Source organism: Schistocerca nitens, chromosome 5, assembly GCF_023898315.1.
Source record: "Schistocerca nitens isolate TAMUIC-IGC-003100 chromosome 5, iqSchNite1.1, whole genome shotgun sequence".
Classification (NCBI taxonomy): domain Eukaryota; kingdom Metazoa; phylum Arthropoda; class Insecta; order Orthoptera; family Acrididae; genus Schistocerca; species Schistocerca nitens.
In genome coordinates, this window is record NC_064618.1 from 127,605,655 (window position 1) to 127,623,477 (window position 17,823).

Here is a 17,823-nt window from a genome sequence, read left to right on the forward strand (position 1 = left end):
CAAATTAGGGACACTGTTGCTCCTGGGGTATCGGCGAGGACCATTCGCAACCGTCTCCATGAAGCTGGGCTACGGTCCCGCACACCGTTAGGCCGTCTTCCGCTCACGCCCCAACATCGTGCAGCCCGCCTCCAGTGGTGTCGCGACAGGCGTGAATGGAGGGACGAATGGAGACGTGTCGTCTTCAGCGATGAGAGTCGCTTCTGCCTTGGTGCCAATGATGGTCGTATGCGTGTTTGGCGCCGTGCAGGTGAGCGCCACAATCAGGACTGCATACGACCGAGGCACACAGGGCCAACACCCGGCATCATGGTGTGGGGAGCGATCTCCTACACTGGCCGTACACCACTGGTGATCGTCGAGGGGACACTGAATAGTGCACGGTACATCCAAACCGTCATCGAACCCATCGTTCTACCATTCCTAGACCGGCAAGGGAACTTGCTGTTCCAACAGGACAATGCACGTCCGCATGTATCCCGTGCCACCCAACGTGCTCTAGAAGGTGTAAGTCAACTACCCTGGCCAGCAAGATCTCCGGATCTGTCCCCCATTGAGCATGTTTGGGACTGGATGAAGCGTCGTCTCACGCGGTCTGCACGTCCAGCACGAACGCTGGTCCAACTGAGGCGCCAGGTGGAAATGGCATGGCAAGCCGTTCCACAGGACTACATCCAGCATCTCTACGATCGTCTCCATGGGAGAATAGCAGCCTGCATTGCTGCGAAAGGTGGATATACACTGTACTAGTGCCGACATTGTGCATGCTCTGTTGCCTGTGTCTATGTGCCTGTGGTTCTGTCGGTGTGATCATGTGATGTATCTGACCCCAGGAATGTGTCAATAAAGTTTCCCCTTCCTGGGACAATGAATTCACGGTGTTCTTATTTCAATTTCCAGGAGTGTATTTAAGCATCAGGCCACAGAAACCACTGGTCTGATCAGAGGTCGAAATACACTGATGAGGCAAAGCACCAGTAACTCGCCGCACTCTTAGAAGAATCCAACTTACAGGTAAAACACATTTCAGCTTACAGTGTCTGTGTCCACAATTTCTGTATGTTATCATACGATGCCCTTCAGACATGCATGGTACTGCTGACGATTCACAGCTGCATCACGAAACTGATTCGCAAACTGCAAAATCATTTTGACATCAGCTGTACTATTTATTACTGACGCATAAGGAGATTTGCATCGGTCGAGAGAGCGTGCATGAATAATCGAAGTAACAGTTAAGGCGACTGCTCACGATAATGTGGGTTCGAGTCCCTGTCCGGCAAAAATTTTCATGTGTCACTAATAAACAGTACAACTGAGATCAAAATGATTTCGAAATTTGCAAATAAATTTCGTAGTAACATATATAGAAGTTAGTTTCTCACCCATCGGAGTGTTTATGACGTCGTATCTGCTAAACTATGTGTCATACAATAAAATAATTTTGCAGGTACATTCAGTGCAGTATGGGGATACTGAGAGAAAATTTGTTGCGAACAGAGTTAATAGTAAAGAAGTAACAAATTAAAACGTCAAGCCAGATGCTGAACAGCGAAATGTAATACGAGGTAAACTTTTCTCCTTTCATTATTACGTTGGCAGCAGGAGTGTCGGTGAGAAAAAGTTTCAATAAGAACTGAAATTATCAGTAAAGTTTGTTGTAAGCAGATAAACGCCCTCATTCTCAAATACTGGATAATTTGCACGCAGTGAGTCATGCTGCTTCAATAAATATGCACAGTTTCTAACTTTAATATTTGACTTACTATTTTAAATCTTTAACCTAAAATTGTACCTATTAATGAGTAGATCGTGACAGCATCTTAGATTTTTAAATAACTGTATGAAATACTGAAAATTAATTTTTGTAGCTCCTCGAAGCCCTTACATAGTCAACGTTCGTGAGTGAGCGTGGGGAGCACGTGGTGCGGTAAAGACAGTATACACGCGGAGCAGGGACGAAAAGAAAGCTTTCTAGCGACGGTACGTGACGCAGGTCCACCGACATAAGGGACATTAACAATTGGGAGACTGGTAAGGCCCGAAACCTGCGAATGAGCATTTCGGAAATGGCGAAGCTGATCGACTGTTCGCGGGCTGTTGTCCTCATCATCTACCATGGGGTAAGCGGTCTAAGGGCGGCGGAACCAAGAGCAGGCGACAAGGTGGTGGCCGTCCGCGCCTGCTTGTCCACAGAACGTGGACGTCGGGCGCTTTCCCGCACTGTAGAGCAGCAAAGGCAGCATTAGAGTGCCAGGTCTGGGGACAGTTCCGCGCACACTATTGAACACTGGACTCCACAGCAGATGACCCCTATATCTTCCCTTCTTGCACCAGTGACATCGTCAGTTACGATTCCAGTGAGCCGGGAGCATCGGCATTAGATCGCGTAACAACGGAAACGTGTCGGTTGAGCGGAAGAATAAGCTTTTTACCGTACGCCAATACACTGAAGAGCCAAAAAACTGGTACACCTGCCTAATATCGTGTAGGGCCGCAACACGACGTGGCATCGACTCGACTAATGTCTGAATTAGAGCCGGAGGGAACTGACACCACGAATCCTGCAGGGCTGTCCATAAACCCGTACGACTACGAGGGGCTGGCGATTTCTTCTGAACAGCGCGTTGCACGGCATCCCACATATGCTCAATAAACGTTCATGTCTGGGGAGTTTGGTGGCCTGTGGACGTGTTTATAAACTCAGAAGAGTGTTACTGGAGCCACTTTGTAGCACTTCTGACATATGGGGTGTCGCATTGTCCTGCTGGAATTGCCCAAGTCCGTCGGAATGCACAATTGACATGAAAGGATGCAGGTGATCAGACAGGATTCCTACGTACGTGTCACCTGTCAGAGTAGTATCTAGACGTATCAGAAATCCCATATCACTGCAACGGCACACGCCGTAACAGAGCGTCCACCAGCTTGAACAGTCCCCTGTTGACTTTCAAGGTCCATGGATTCATGAGGTTGTCTCCATACCCGTACACGTCCATCGGCTCGATACAATGTGAAACTAGACTCGTCCGACCAGGCAACATGTTTACAGTCATCAACAGTCCAATGTTGGTGTTGAGAGGCCCAGCCGAGGCGTAAGGCTTCGTGTCTTGCAGTCATCAAAGGTACACGACTGGGCCTTCGGCTGCGAAAGTCCTTACCGATGATGTTTCGTTGAATGGTTCGCGCCGGCCGTGGTGGCCGAGCGTTTCTAGGCGCTACAGTCTGGAACCGCGCGACCGCTACGGTCGCAGGTTCGAATCCTGCCTCGGGCGTGGATGTGTGTGATGCCCCTAAGTTAGTTAGGTTTAAGTAGTTCTAAGTTCTAGGGGACTGATGACCTCAGAAGTTAAGTCCCATAGTGCTCAGAGCCATTTGAACCCATTTGAATGGTTCGCATTCTGGCACTTGTTGATGGCACAGCATTGAAATCTGCAGCTGTTTGCAGAAGGGTTGCACTGCTGTCACGTTGAACGATTGATTCTCTTCAGTCGTCTTTGGTCCCGTTCTTTCAGGATCTTTTCCGGCCACAGCAATGTCGGAGATTCGATGTTTTACCAGATTCCTGATGGTACACTCGTGAAATGGTCGTACGGGAAAATCCCCACTTCATTGCTACCTCGGAAGTGCTGTGTCACAACGCTCAAACTCACTTAATCTTGATAACTTGCCATTGTAGTAGCAGTGACTGATCTAACAATTGCGCCAGACACTTGTCTTATATAGGTGTCACCGATCGCAGCGCCGTATTGGGCCTGTTTATCTCTGTGTTTGAGTACGCATGTCTATACTAGAATCTTTCTCGCTTCGGTGTATAATAGAACCACAGTGCCATCTCTTGACGATTATACTCTTCCGTTATTACGTTAGGAAAAGTTTTGAACAGATCTGGAGTTTTATAAAGGTCATCCTATTAACCGTTGACTGTAGAATTGTTTATCTCACAATACCAAATTTCGGCATTGGATTACTTTCAAGCGCTACTGCAAAAGCTAAAAGAATACCAAAACAACGTTGTCACAAAGCTACCCAAACTTGTCATGTAGACAGGACTACATTACAAAAATGGTGAAAATAATGGTGAAAATTATACATCACTTAGTTTTTGCTTCAGCACAAGTCAGACTTCAAAATCCTCTGGCATATATACATGTCAGCGTCAAAAATACGTTTTTCCTCTGTAGAAATGCAGTAACATCAGAAGAGTGGGAAGTTCTGAACATCGCGAAATGACGCAAATTACGTGAAACGTTGCCGATATTAACATCAGTTACGTAACTCGTTACGAATCAATGTTCTAACACACTGTTTAAATGTGAAGTAAGGCCCTTGGTGCGAAAAGACATTCAAAAGTCAAGACTGCCTGTGCACTGATCAGAGACAGTACATTCCGTACACGCCATAACATATTTTTAGATCTGCAGGCAACACACAGCTTTCTAGATGATAAACGCCGCACACCGGCTTGTGTAGTCATACAGGACATTGCAACAGTAAACGTACACATTACTTTGTTCGTGTATACATTGCAACTGATGAAAAACATAGAATGTGCAAAATGCACGTCAGTGATGCAGCCAAGAACGCAGCACAACAAATCTGGACATTACATCACAAGACACTATCTACACTCCTGGAAATGGAAAAAAGAACACATTGACACCGGTGTGTCAGACCCACCATACTTGCTCCGGACACTGCGAGAGGGCTGTACAAGCAATGATCACACGCACGGCACAGCGGACACACCAGGAACCGCGGTGTTGGCCGTCGAATGGGTGCTAGCTGCGCAGCATTTGTGCACCTCCGCCGTCAGTGTCAGCCAGTTTGCCGTGGCATACGGAGCTCCATCGCAGTCTTTAACACTGGTAACATGCCGCGACAGCGTGGACGTGAACCATATGTGCAGTTGACGGACTTTGAGCGAGGGCGTATAGTGGGCATGCGGGAGGCCGGGTGGACGTACCGCCGAATTGCTCAACACGTGGGGCGTGAGGTCTCCACAGTACATCGATGTTGTCGCCAGTGGTCGGCGGAAGGTGCACGTGCCCGTCGACCTGGGACCGGACCGCAGCGACGCACGGATGCACGCCAAGACCGTAGGATCCTACGCAGTGCCGTAGGGGACCGCACCGCCACTTCCCAGCAAATTAGGGACACTGTTGCTCCTGGGGTATCGGCGAGGACCATTCGCAACCGTCTCCATGAAGCTGGGCTACGGTCCCGCACACCGTTAGGCCGTCTTCCGCTCACTCCCCAACATCGTGCAGCCCGCCTCCAGTGGTGTCGCGACAGGCGTGAATGGAGGGACGAATGGAGACGTGTCGTCTTCAGCGATGAGAGTCGCTTCTGCCTTGGTGCCAATGATGGTCGTATGCGTGTTTGGCGCCGTGCAGGTGAGCGCCACAATCAGGACTGCATACGACCGAGGCACACAGGGCCAACACCCGGCATCATGGTGTGGGGAGCGATCTCCTACACTGGCCGTACATCACTGGTGATCGTCGAGGGGACACTGAACAGTCCACGGTACATCCAAACCGTCATCGAACCCATCGTTCTACCATTCCTAGACCGGCAAGGGAACTTGCTGTTCCAACAGGACAATGCACGTCCGCATGTATCCCGTGCCACCCAACGTGCTCTGGAAGGTGTAAGTCAACTACCCTGGCCAGCAAGATCTCCGGATCTGTCCCCCATTGAGCATGTTTGGGACTGGATGAAGCGTCGTCTCACGCGGTCTGCACGTCCAGCACGAACGCTGGTCCCACTGAGGCGCCAGGTGGAAATGGCATGGCAAGCCGTTCCACAGGACTACATCCAGCATGTCTACGGTCGTCTCCATGGGAGAATAGCAGGCTGCATTGCTGCGAAAGGTGGATATACACTGTACTAGTGCCGACATTGTGCATGCTCTGTTGCCTGTGTCTATGTGCCTGTGGTTCTGTCAGTGTGATCATGTGATGTATCTGACCCCAGGAATGTGTCAATAAAGTTTCCCCTTCCTGGGACAATGAATTCACGGTATTCTTATTTCAATTTCCAGGAGTGTATTTTGATAGAAGTGCACAGGCAGTCTTGTTGAATGTATTTTTACCCGAACGGCCTTAGTTCATATGTAAATAGTGTGCCAGAACATTTATTTGTAGCGAATTACGTGAACGACGTTAACATTGGTAACATTTCACGTAATTTACATCATTTCACGATGTACAGAGCTTCTCACTCGTCTGATGTAATTGTATTTCAATAGTGAAAAGGCCTTTTTTTTCTTTTTTGACGATGGCATACATGATGTAGGATTTTAGGGTATGACATGTACTGAACCTAAATGTAAGTGATATATTATTTGCACCATTTTTGTAATGTACTGCTGTCTACATGGCTTGTTTCTGTAGCTTCGTGGTTACGAGTACACCCCGTGGTTCATTTTTGTATTCTTCTAGCTTTGCAGTACTACTTGAAAATGGACCAAAAGCCGAAATTTCAGTTGTGAAATAAATAATTTTTACAGACAACGGCGAATATGATGTACTTTAAAAATTCTACATGTCTCATGACGGTGAACCCCGATTATGAGAAGTTAGATCTGAAAATGGTCACCACTGACCGAAGTCGATAGTCGGGGGCCAATTTTGTGTGGCCGTAGACAGGAAAAAAGAAACAAATTCTACACTTCCGGGATCACTGTTTTATTCGTGTTTGTGTCGCCTTCTGCTACGAGAACGTTATTGCCGACCTTATGCCTCACTTCACGCTCGATCTCTTCCCCGGCGGTCACGGTATCTTCGTGTCACAACGTCAGAAGCATGCTATAGTGGTTTGAGGGGCACGCCAGTGACGTTAGGCTGATGTGTTGGTCACAAAGTTGACTCGGTACGAACCCGATGGAACATTACTAGGATCCATCCCTGACCAAACAACCTGCTTGCAAAACAACAACGCCGGTGGGCGACGTGCGGGGGAGCCGCTGTCCGTGCGGCCGACTGGGCACCGTTAGAAGCCGGCAGCCGCCCACGGCACGTATAGTGTGCGCCCCACCCACGCCGCCGACGAGCCGCCGCGGCGCGCAACAAGTGGCGGTAGCAGAGCGTGCTCAACAGGCGGCCGGCGCTCCCCCCCCCGGTCACAACAGTCCCTGACCTCACGTCACGGGGCGCCTCCTGACCTCGGCTGCGCCGCGAAATCCGTGCAGCGTCTCGCAACGTCAGCGAATGGCACCACAAGGTAAACCACGCACAACATGCTAACTAAACACAACCTTTTAGAGGTTACCGCTTCCGATTTTTTTCAGGAAACGTATTTCAGATCAGATCCATTCTCTCACTGCGACGATACATCTCTATTCATTGATCACGTCGTGGGGTACGCTTCCTTTAAAAATCAGTTAGGTTATGGCCTGCCTCGATAGCTGAGTACGCCGGTAACCCAGCGCGTTCGGTCAGAGGGTTAGCTACCCCCCGTAATAAAAAAATTTAAAAAAACTGAGTGAATGGATCAAGGAAGAGCCTGAATGGGTGTCGTCGGACGTCCACCCCGAACAAATTCAACCAACAATATAGAACAAAGTGAGATAAAAAAGTGGTCGTCCTGGCGGATGCTGTGCAAAGGGGCCCGGGTTCGATTGCCGGCTGGGTTGGAGATTTCTCCGCTCAGGGACTGGTGTTGTCTTCGCCATCATATCATCCCCATCGACACGCAAATCAACGAAGTGGCGTAAACTCAAAATACTTGCACCAGGCGACCGGACTACCCGACGGGAGGCCCTAGCCGCACGACATTTCATTTTTCACTGAGTTCGTGAACAATATTTTCCTCGTAGCATGCTAAAAAAAATGAAAAATAGTAAAGCAGACTGATTTCCTGCAAATAACAGGACCTTCAAATAATACTCTGCCGATTCCCGCAGTTAGATATAAACAAGAACAGTTCTCTACGTCCCCTGTTCTGACTAGAGGATTTCGTAGCATTCCGTCCAACAACCGAAAAATCTAACGTTTCACACCCTCACACTGGACATGCAACTGCCATATGTAATCTGGCAACAGTCTTATGTCCTACAGCAGTGCTGTAAAACAGCTATTACTACTCAAAAGTCTGAGTGCGCAGTAAAATACGCTAAATGCGCTGCTGGCAGCAGTTGTAGGAACACATTTATAATTTCCGTGTTGTGTAGTGCTTCAGTTTATTCGCAACTGACGTCTGAACATAAAATTAGGCAGAAAAATCCTTTCAAAGAGAGTAAGCGTAACATAAAATTGTGGTTTTAAAGTATCTATTAGTAACATAACTGGCAAAGACATTCCATGTTTCAGTTCTTTCTTCATCTAGCAACTCCTTTCATCGCCTCCATATAAATTTAGTAAAATTATCCGCTCTCCCTGAGCTACGTTGTGCTATATCTGTCCGATTACCTGCAGCTGAACCTTCCTGTTTCTCTAGTTTTATTCAATTTCTTGATCATGTTTTTACGTCAGCAAAAATGGTAACTTTCTTCTTGTATTGAAGTAACTGTCAATTGTGTTATGGTTCTAAATCACACGTGGTATAGACCTATTTGAGGATACTTTTTGGCGAAAATCATTCACTTTTCGCTTCGACTTTTCATAAATAAGCGCATGATGTGTAAATTAAGTTTGTCTCGCGAATCTTGATTTTGTTTTTTCTTTCACTTATGGGACTGTTCTTTGCTAGCTATGACGGAAGCAAACCGTTGCCCACGGCGAGAGAGGCATTTGCCCACTGTCTTTATCGTCACCTTGCCTGTGATCTTGATTACCTGGATACGCGTAAAAACGAAGGTAAAGCCGAATCAATCGGAAGATTGTTATCTGTACTTTATTATACAACTGTGGTCCTATTAGAGGTGCCATGTCTTCGTCCTCCTCCTACCTCTGAACAGACTTATCCAGCTCGTTATAGGGGGGAACTGCAGCTTAACGTGGACTCCGAACCATTGTGCAACTCGGCATTTTTCACGTCAACAAACATTGTCAGACGCGAAAACTTTAAGTGACAGATGAAAATCCTAGGACTCATTGAGATCGAACGCGTTACCTGTGGATAGATACATGCTTGGCACTTTACTATTGAGTCACACCCTACTGACTGTAAACAAAATTAAAGATGTCATTTCGCTTTGTTGAAACTGTCCAGGCTTGTTTTGTCTTCGTGGTGCTAATGAACTACGTTGTCAGTCATATGTACTGAGTCTTACTCAGCTCCTGTACCTTGCAGTTGTTTTCGCTTTTTGCACTGTCTATTGTGGAAGCCTTTTTCATTTTTAAGTAGTCATATTGAAACGTCCCCTTAGAAAAATTATGCATGACTGTGCTTAAACTGACACACAATAATTTTTAGCGCAACGCAATCTGACTTTCAAAAATCCCTACAAAAGAATGGCCCTGACTAACATTAACCTATACATTTCACAAATCACTTACCTCACAAAATCTTCGTTACTCGAACTACTGCAATACAGCGAGCACCAATACTGCCAGCTAAATAAAAGATTCAAACTACTGAAGGCACTAACTACTGATAGGCATAGTTAGCAAATGAAATATTTTGATAGAGAACAATCAATGTATTGACCTTAATAGTGTTCAAATGGTTCAAATGGCTCTGAGCACTATGGGACTCAACTGCTGTGGTCATCAGTCCCCTAGAACTTAGAACTAATTAAACCTAACTAACCTAAGGACATCACACACAGCCATGCCCGAGGCAGGATTCGAACCTGCGACCGTAGCAGTCGCACGGTTCCGGACTGCGCGCCTAGAACCGCGAGACCACCGCGGCCGGCCAATAGTGTTCAAAAGTCATAATATATATAGCAGTTCATGACATCCATTCTTACAAATGTACTGTTTCTGATGGACACACGTCCAGATCATCCGCTCTCAAACTCGGCCGTCTCACTTCCCCACATCCACCAATGCTGGCGGCTCACCTCCCACTGCGCAACGCTACGCGCTGTTAACATCCAGCTGCCCAACACTACAATGGCAGACAACAATGCAAAACTAGCCACAGACCGCACACAACACAGCCAGTGATTTTCATACAGAGCGCTACGTGGCGATACCAATAAGAAAACCTATACAGCCTACTTACAATATTGCTCCTAATTTATATGCAGTTTTCGATATTATCTGATGTATTTGCGAGTACGCGACTCCATCGAGCATTATGTGCATCAGAAAATTAAATAAATTTTGATTTGTACTGTGCATTTACAGACGCTTCAGTTCCAACTTCCTATCCTTCTTTGCGCGCAGTCCGGAACCGTGCGACTGCTACGGTCGCAGGTTCGAATCCTGCTTCGGGCATGGATGTGTGTGATGTCCTTAGGTTAGTTAGGTTTAAGTAGTTCTTTCTAGGGGACTGATAACCACAGCAGTTGAGTCCTATAGTGCTCAGAGCCATTTGAACCTATCCTTCTTTTCCCGAGACTCCAGTTGAGGCAAAGCTCGGAATATTTCTTCAGGAAGGGAAGGACAGGAAAATAGGAAAGCGTAGGTATGTTGTACAGTAAGCAGGTTAAGTACAGAATAACGGTGTTTCAAACACCTGCGCACTGCAAGTCTGGGATAGTACCCAGGTGAGGCAGTATTACGATAATGCCCTGCTGGATCCTCGGCCATTACTCCTTTGAACGAATCAGGAGGGAATATGAGAGTGTGACAGGGCGCGAGCTGCCACCTCGGACTGCGGCTGTTTCTGTGAGGGGCTGCTTGCCGCAAGATGCGGGCGAGGATCCCCGTTTCCCACATTTAACAACGCACCGAGCTGCTCCACCGCTCACAAGTGGTCGCGTTTGTACTGTCCACTTAATCGGCCTTATAACGATCCCGCATGAAAGCCTGCAGCCGAGGGGTTCGCAGGGTCTGAAAGGGGCTGAGTGTGGCGGCGTAGCAACTTAAGCTTCCAAGTAAGCTACGAGGACTGTACCGTTGATTCTTTGACTGTAGGACAGGCAAAGAAAGACAGGCATCGGCGTTCCAGCGCATTTTCGGCGGTAGAGAATGATCGGTCTTGCATACCTCTGTGTTTTGCAGTGTCTTCGTTTCTCCACAAGTTACACAAGCCTACCTCCTTTTCATTTGTGCGTTCTATATAGACTTTGCTGTATGCAGTTAGATATAGACGGAAAAGTACGAGAACAGAAGGACGAAGAAGACATGCTATACGCTTAGAGAGTCCCCTGTTCGTTCCTCCGTCTTCGCCAAAGCACGGCAAATATTCTTTTCAAGCAAGTGTGCAAATGTTCAAAAAAATGTGTGTGAAATCTGATGGGACTTAACTGCTAAGGTCATCAGTCTCTAAGCTTACACACTACTTAACCTAAATTATCCTAAGGACAAACACACACACCCATACCCGAGGGAGGGCTCGAACCTCCGCCGGGACCAGCCGCACAGTCCATGACTGCAGCGCCTTAGACCGCTCGGCTAATCCCGTGCGGCCAAGCAAGTGTACGAAAATAGTAATCCTAACATACAAGAGTAATGTATACTATACAGCCGAAAACAATTTGCTCATTTGCGCACGTCGTATTTTTGCTTTTTGAGATCTCTCGTTCGCAGCCACATCTTACAAGTAGTATGGGAGTTATTCCATCTTTGCGATTGTATAAAGCATTATTTCGACCACACGCCTTTCTCTTTATTGAAAGTATCTTCAGTGGTCACTGCAACAATCGCAGTGAACAACAGATGATAAACAGTTCTCATATGTAAACGTATTTTTGGTACGTCTTTTTAGTCGACACAAAAGTTTTCTAGGTATGGTACAGCGTGTTAATGTATAAAACTAGACCCAGAAGAAGGCCGCTGCAACCGCGGCCGAAACGTTGGTTTCTCTCCAGCAGCAATAGTTTTATACATTATGACGTGATATCACACCCAGAAAACTTTTATGTCGGCTGACTCAGGCCGCGGAAGCCTATGCAGTTACAACGTTTTTTTAGGTTTTTCTCTACGTTATTTCATGCGTTCTTCTAGACTCAAGCGATTGTTCTTTTTAACAAATTGCGCTGCGTTGACATGAGCGGTGTGCTGATCAAATGTACCTACATATCCGTATCCAGTGTCGCCTATTGGCTGAGAATCACACGGCGGTCGGTCGGTGCCTGTTCTGCATTGACACACAGTATTTTCCGTTTTACGTGTTTTTATTTTTAAAACCGCATTCAAGTTGTGCACTTTGTTTCGAGCGCGCAGAATGCGATCGTCTTTTGATATCGCGTTACGTAGCTGTCTTGTAATAATCGTCGTGAAGAGGAAACGTAGTGTTGTGGGGGGCCGTGTTTGGAGCACGCCTCCAGAACGGGGACTGCGAACGCATTAGTGTCCGCGACAACACGCGTTTAACGAGACTGCGCGGCCGCGGAACTTGGAGACACGCAAAAAACCGCGAGGCAGGTTGCATTCCGGGGCGCTTCTTCAGCATAGGCCGTATGGCGGGCGCGGCACGCCAGCTATTCCTCTCCACGGGCCTCGGTAGTCGGTCGCCTTTGTCTGCCCGTACCACAGGTGAACGGCCCTCGATGAAAGGAAGCGCTTCTCCTGTTAACGATCCCACGGAATGTGTGCGGAACTGACCTCAGCACTACGGCTCATCCCGTCTTCTGAGCGACAATACCGGCATTCCGTTAATGACTTATATGACCTGTTGATTTGCGGTTTGATACTGGAAATTACAATGCGAATCAGAGAAATGAAACCCTAAGATGAGGTCGCTTTCTAAGAAATTAACGCATTTGCCAAAAATAGCCAAACACCTGACAGAGGTGCAAATGTTCAAAAAAATGTGTGTGAAATCTGATGGGACTTTTGTATGTGCCATTTAAAATATTAACTTCGGCAGTAACAGAATAACAACGCTAACTCGACCGATCTAGATAACTTAAAACTGTGTGCCCGCTGGATATCAACCTAGACACATCCCAATCCCAGATAGCTCGGTTAAATGTTAAACCTCCACAATGCTGCTGCTACAGTAAATGACTTCCTTGGTAGTAAAGACAGAGACTGGAATATATCCAGCAAATAATAAAGGACGCGGGTTGCTAGTGCTACTCATGAAGAGGTTGACACAGGAGATGAATTCCTGGCGGGCCGCATAAAACCAGTCAGCAGTTACTTCTGTAAAATATCTGGGAGTACGCGTGCGGAACGATTTGAAGTGGAATGATCATATAAAATTAATTGTTGGAAAGGCGGGTGCCAGGTTGAGATTCATTGGGAGAGTCCTTAGAAAATGTAGTCCATCAACAAAGGAGGTGGCTTACAAAACACTCGTTCGACCTATACTTGAGTATTGCTCATCAGTGTGGGATCCGTACCAGGTCGGGTCGACAGAGGAGATAGAGAAGATCCAAAGAAGAGCGGCGCGTTTCGTCACAGGGTTATTTGGTAAGTATGATAGCGTTACGGAGATGTTTAGCAAACTCAAGTGGCAGACTCTGCAGGAGAGGCGCTCTGCATCGCGTTGTAGCTTTCTGTCCAGGTTTCGAGAGGGTGCGTTTCTGGATGAGGCATCGAATATATTGCTTCCCCCTACTTATATCTCCCGAGGAGATCACGAATGTAAAATTAGAGAGATTCGAGCGGGCACGGAGGCTTTCCGGCAGTCCTTCTTCCCGCGAACCATACGCGACTGGAACAGGAAAGGGAGGTAATGACAGTGGCACGTAAAGTGCCCTCCGCCACACACCGTTGGGTGGCTTGCGGAGTATGGATGTAGATGTAGATGACTGATGACTCAAGACAAAGAGAAAAAAAGAAAAAATATGTATGTGCCATTTAAAAAGGTAACCTTGTGTTGAAACTGATGTTTGTGTACTTGCGATTGTGCATTTCTGTCCACCTTGTGAGCCCTGACATAGGTCCATGGTCCATGGTCAACTGCGTTTCTCACATTTTGTTTAATTTTGGAAATTTATGAGGTGGGAAAATTAGTTGAGACATGCCGCATATTCACAAAATTAGAGGTACTATTACACTTCCTTGGGGCGCAGCCGTAACTTTGTTTTCTCTCTCGCTTATACGACCGGCCGCTGTGGCCAAGAGGTTCTAGGCGCTTCAGTCTGGAACCGCGCTGCTGCTACGGTGGCAGGTTCGAATCCTGCCTCGGGCATGGATGTGTGTGATGTCCTTAGGTTAGTTAGGTTCAAGTAGTTCTAAGTCTAGGGGACTGACGACCTCTGATGTTAAGTCCCATAGTGCTTAGAGCCATTTTTTTCGCTTAAATGTGAAATTACTCTGGCCTAGAGTGCTGGAGTGTCACGGTCATGAAACAGTGCACTGCGAGTGTGTGCGCCGATCTCCTGGCGTCCCCCCCCCCCCCCCCTCCATCCACCGATCTCCTTGAGCTGGGCTGTGCGGGTGAAACTTGAACGCCGTGCCGGGGTCGCCGGCACACGCAGTGGCAGCCTGGAGCCCGGAGCCTGGAAGGTGGGGGCTGGAGGCTGCGGCCTGTGGCCTGCGGTCTGCGCACGCCGGCCGGGGCTCTCCAGTTGCAAACTGCTGCCTCGCCTGTCCATCCACTACACGCCCCAAGCTGCGCCTCAGCGATCTGGTTACTCTCCCTACACGCGCAATGTCCACACTCACAACACGCTGCACCCGTTCCAGCGCGCAACGTTTCATTCTTCTTGCACTTTGTATCTCGGTTACACTTGTATTTCCAGCTATAGCCACGGAGGATAAGCGGTTTCTGCCAGATGGTGCACGGATAAGAATTTGTCCGATTCGAAAACAAAGTTTTGAGACGCTTTTTTTTAAAAGTGGTTCAGAAAAGAGGAAAAACAAAAATATTTACAAGGCGTGGTCCTTTTGGATGTCGCACGCCATTGCCTTCTTCCGACCTTCTGAATTGACTAATCCAGCCAGTCATACCACGTAGCCTTCGAACCACGGTGGAACAGCTAGTGACACAAGTGATAAGTGCCCGCATCTCGTGGTCGTGCGGTAGCGTTCTCGCTTCCCACGCCCGGGTTCGATTCCCGGCGGGGTCAGGGATTTTCTCTGCCTCGTGATGGCTGGGTGTTGTGTGCTGTCCTTAGGTTAGTTAGGTTTAAGTAGTTCTAAGTTCTAGGGGACTTATGACCACAGCAGTTGAGTCCCATAGTGCTCAGAGCCATTTTTTGAAGTGATAAGTGACAGATAAAAATCCTGCAACTGACCCAGTTCGACTACTTGCTTTTTGCATCACTACTCTAAAACTTTGCCACTGAGCCACCGAGCCGAAAGTCCCGATTCTCCAGTTTCAATACAGCAGCTGAAACAAATTTTCTTTTACATTAGTTGCGTCTAAATGAACAGAAATATTTTATCCGGCTATACGTACAAACAACAACATACGAAATTCAAAAGCATTTTGCCGTTTTAAAACATTTAAAGAAACCAAAGACGATCCGTATACAAAATCGTAGGGACGCGTAATAGCATAAATGAAAGCACGCCTCACAAAAGGAAAGAGTATAGTTATCACACAGCCAAAAAAGTGACGTGATGTAATAGCTACGTGGCTTCACGTTCTGTCTATCCTACTTGACGAGGATTCCAGACAGATGAAAAATACTGAACAATCGGTAGAAGAAGCGTTTTGTTAGATACTTCTTTCCTTGATGAATTGCATCTGCCTGAGATTTATCGATCGAATCTCAGCCTGGCATCTGCTTTTCTTACAGTCTGTTTGATGAGGTCATTGCACTGTAGCTCGCTACGGACAGTTGCTCCTGCCTATTTTAGGGTTATTTCTGTCTCCAGTGGTTTTTCATCAACACAATAATCGATCAGTGATGGACGTCTTTACACTATATGTCTTACATTTATTTACGCTCGTGGCACTTTATTTCAGTGCAGTCTTCTTATAGATAACAGCTTCGTTTGCTAAAGCCTTACAGAGCTTGTTCACCAAAATGATAAGTGTGATATGGAATAACATCACGTTCAGAAACTCTCTCAAGACCAGAAACGTTACTTACACACTGTCCCCTAACAAACGCTACTGTAAACCAACCATTACCATGACAAGTATCATTAACATCCAAACTAAAATTCAAATTGCACTCTACAAAACTTTATGGATCATCAAGTATAGCTTGAGCAGCCACAGATTTAACAGTTATTTTATTCTTCTTCTCATCAGATTTAGTAGTCAGCTCAACATTGTCAATGTAAGTCTTGAACGACGAGGAGAGTTTTTCTGGACGTGATGTTATTACTTATCGCACTTATCAAGTTTTCAGGTGAGGTCACCGAAGTTAAGCACTGTTGGGCGTGGCCGGCACTTGAATGGGTGACCATCCAGCCGCCATGCACTGTTGCAATTTTCCGGGGTGCACTCAGGCTCGTGATGCCAATTGAGGAGCTTCTCGACCGAATAGTAGCGGCTTCGGTCAAGAATACCATCATAACGACCGGGAGAGCGGTGTGCTGACCACACGCCCCTCGTATCCGCATCCTCCTCTGAGGATGACACGGCGGTCGATGGTCTCGGTAGGCCAGCGTGGCCTGAAGAGGGAGTATTTATCAAGTTACTCAACAAGCTAATAAGAATTTTCGAAATTCCTATTAACTATCTCCAACTGCTTTTTGTTTGTATACTCGTAATAAACGTAAAATAAACTCAGATGAAAGTGTCCATGTTTGGATCAACGGTAAGGCTGTACGTGAATACGTAAAAATGATGGTGATTGTACTGTATATTATAATATATATGTTAGAACAGTAATGCTTCTGTTACACTTAAAGACAAGTATTCCGACTTAGTCAGCAAGGTGAAGTAAGGCTATAGGTTCCTTTGGAATTTTTTACTGTAGTGAGAGTACATTTACCATACCGATGCCAGTAAACTTGAGAGGGGAAGGTGGAGAAGTAGAAGAAAAGGAGGAAAAGGACATTGTTCTAGAGGAGCCGTTAAAAAATCTGACGCATGCCAGTTTATATGAATGAAAGCGTTTTGTTTACCCAATTAGATCACGCGCTTTGTGGAAAAAAGTACGAGGTGATCACTGACGGAACATTATTGTGCTGCACCATATTGGATGTTCAGGATATCTAGAGAATTTTTTAATGAGTAGTGATGCATTCATATTCCAGTACACAGCACCAACGAAAGTTTCGTGATCAGACATCGATTGTGTAAGATAGCCTGTAGGTAAAAGAGGGAGAGAGAGGGTAATAGTTTAGGAAATGAGCAACTACATAGAGTGTTTGATTCTGCCAAGCAGATCGACTTTATTAATTAAGCAGATATACCGGGTGATCAAAAAGTCAGTATAAATTTGAAAATAAACCACGGAATAATGTAGATAGAGAGGTAGAAATTGACACACATGCTTGGAATGACATGGGGTTTTATTAGAACCAAAAAAAAAAAAAAATTGCTAGATGCGTGACAGATCTCTTGCGCGCGTCGTTTGGTGATGATTGTGTGTTCAGCAGCCACTTTCGTGATTCTTATTGCAAGTACCGACGTGGGAACCACATTACGATTCAAACGAGGTGGAGCGTTTACGTGGGCTGAAATTCCACAGCCGATTCAAGTTTATTGGCTTTGGGGTTACCTGAAGTCGCACGTGTATCGTGATCGACCGACATCTCCAGGGATGCTGAAAGACAACATCCGACGCCAATGTCTCACCATAACTCCGGACATGCATTACAGTGCTGTTCACAACATTATTCCTCGACTACAGCTATTGTTGAGGAATTATGGTGGACATATTGAGAATTTCCTGTACCGAACATCATCTTTGCATTGTCTTACTTTGTTATGCTAATTATTGCTATTCTGATCAGATGAAGCGCC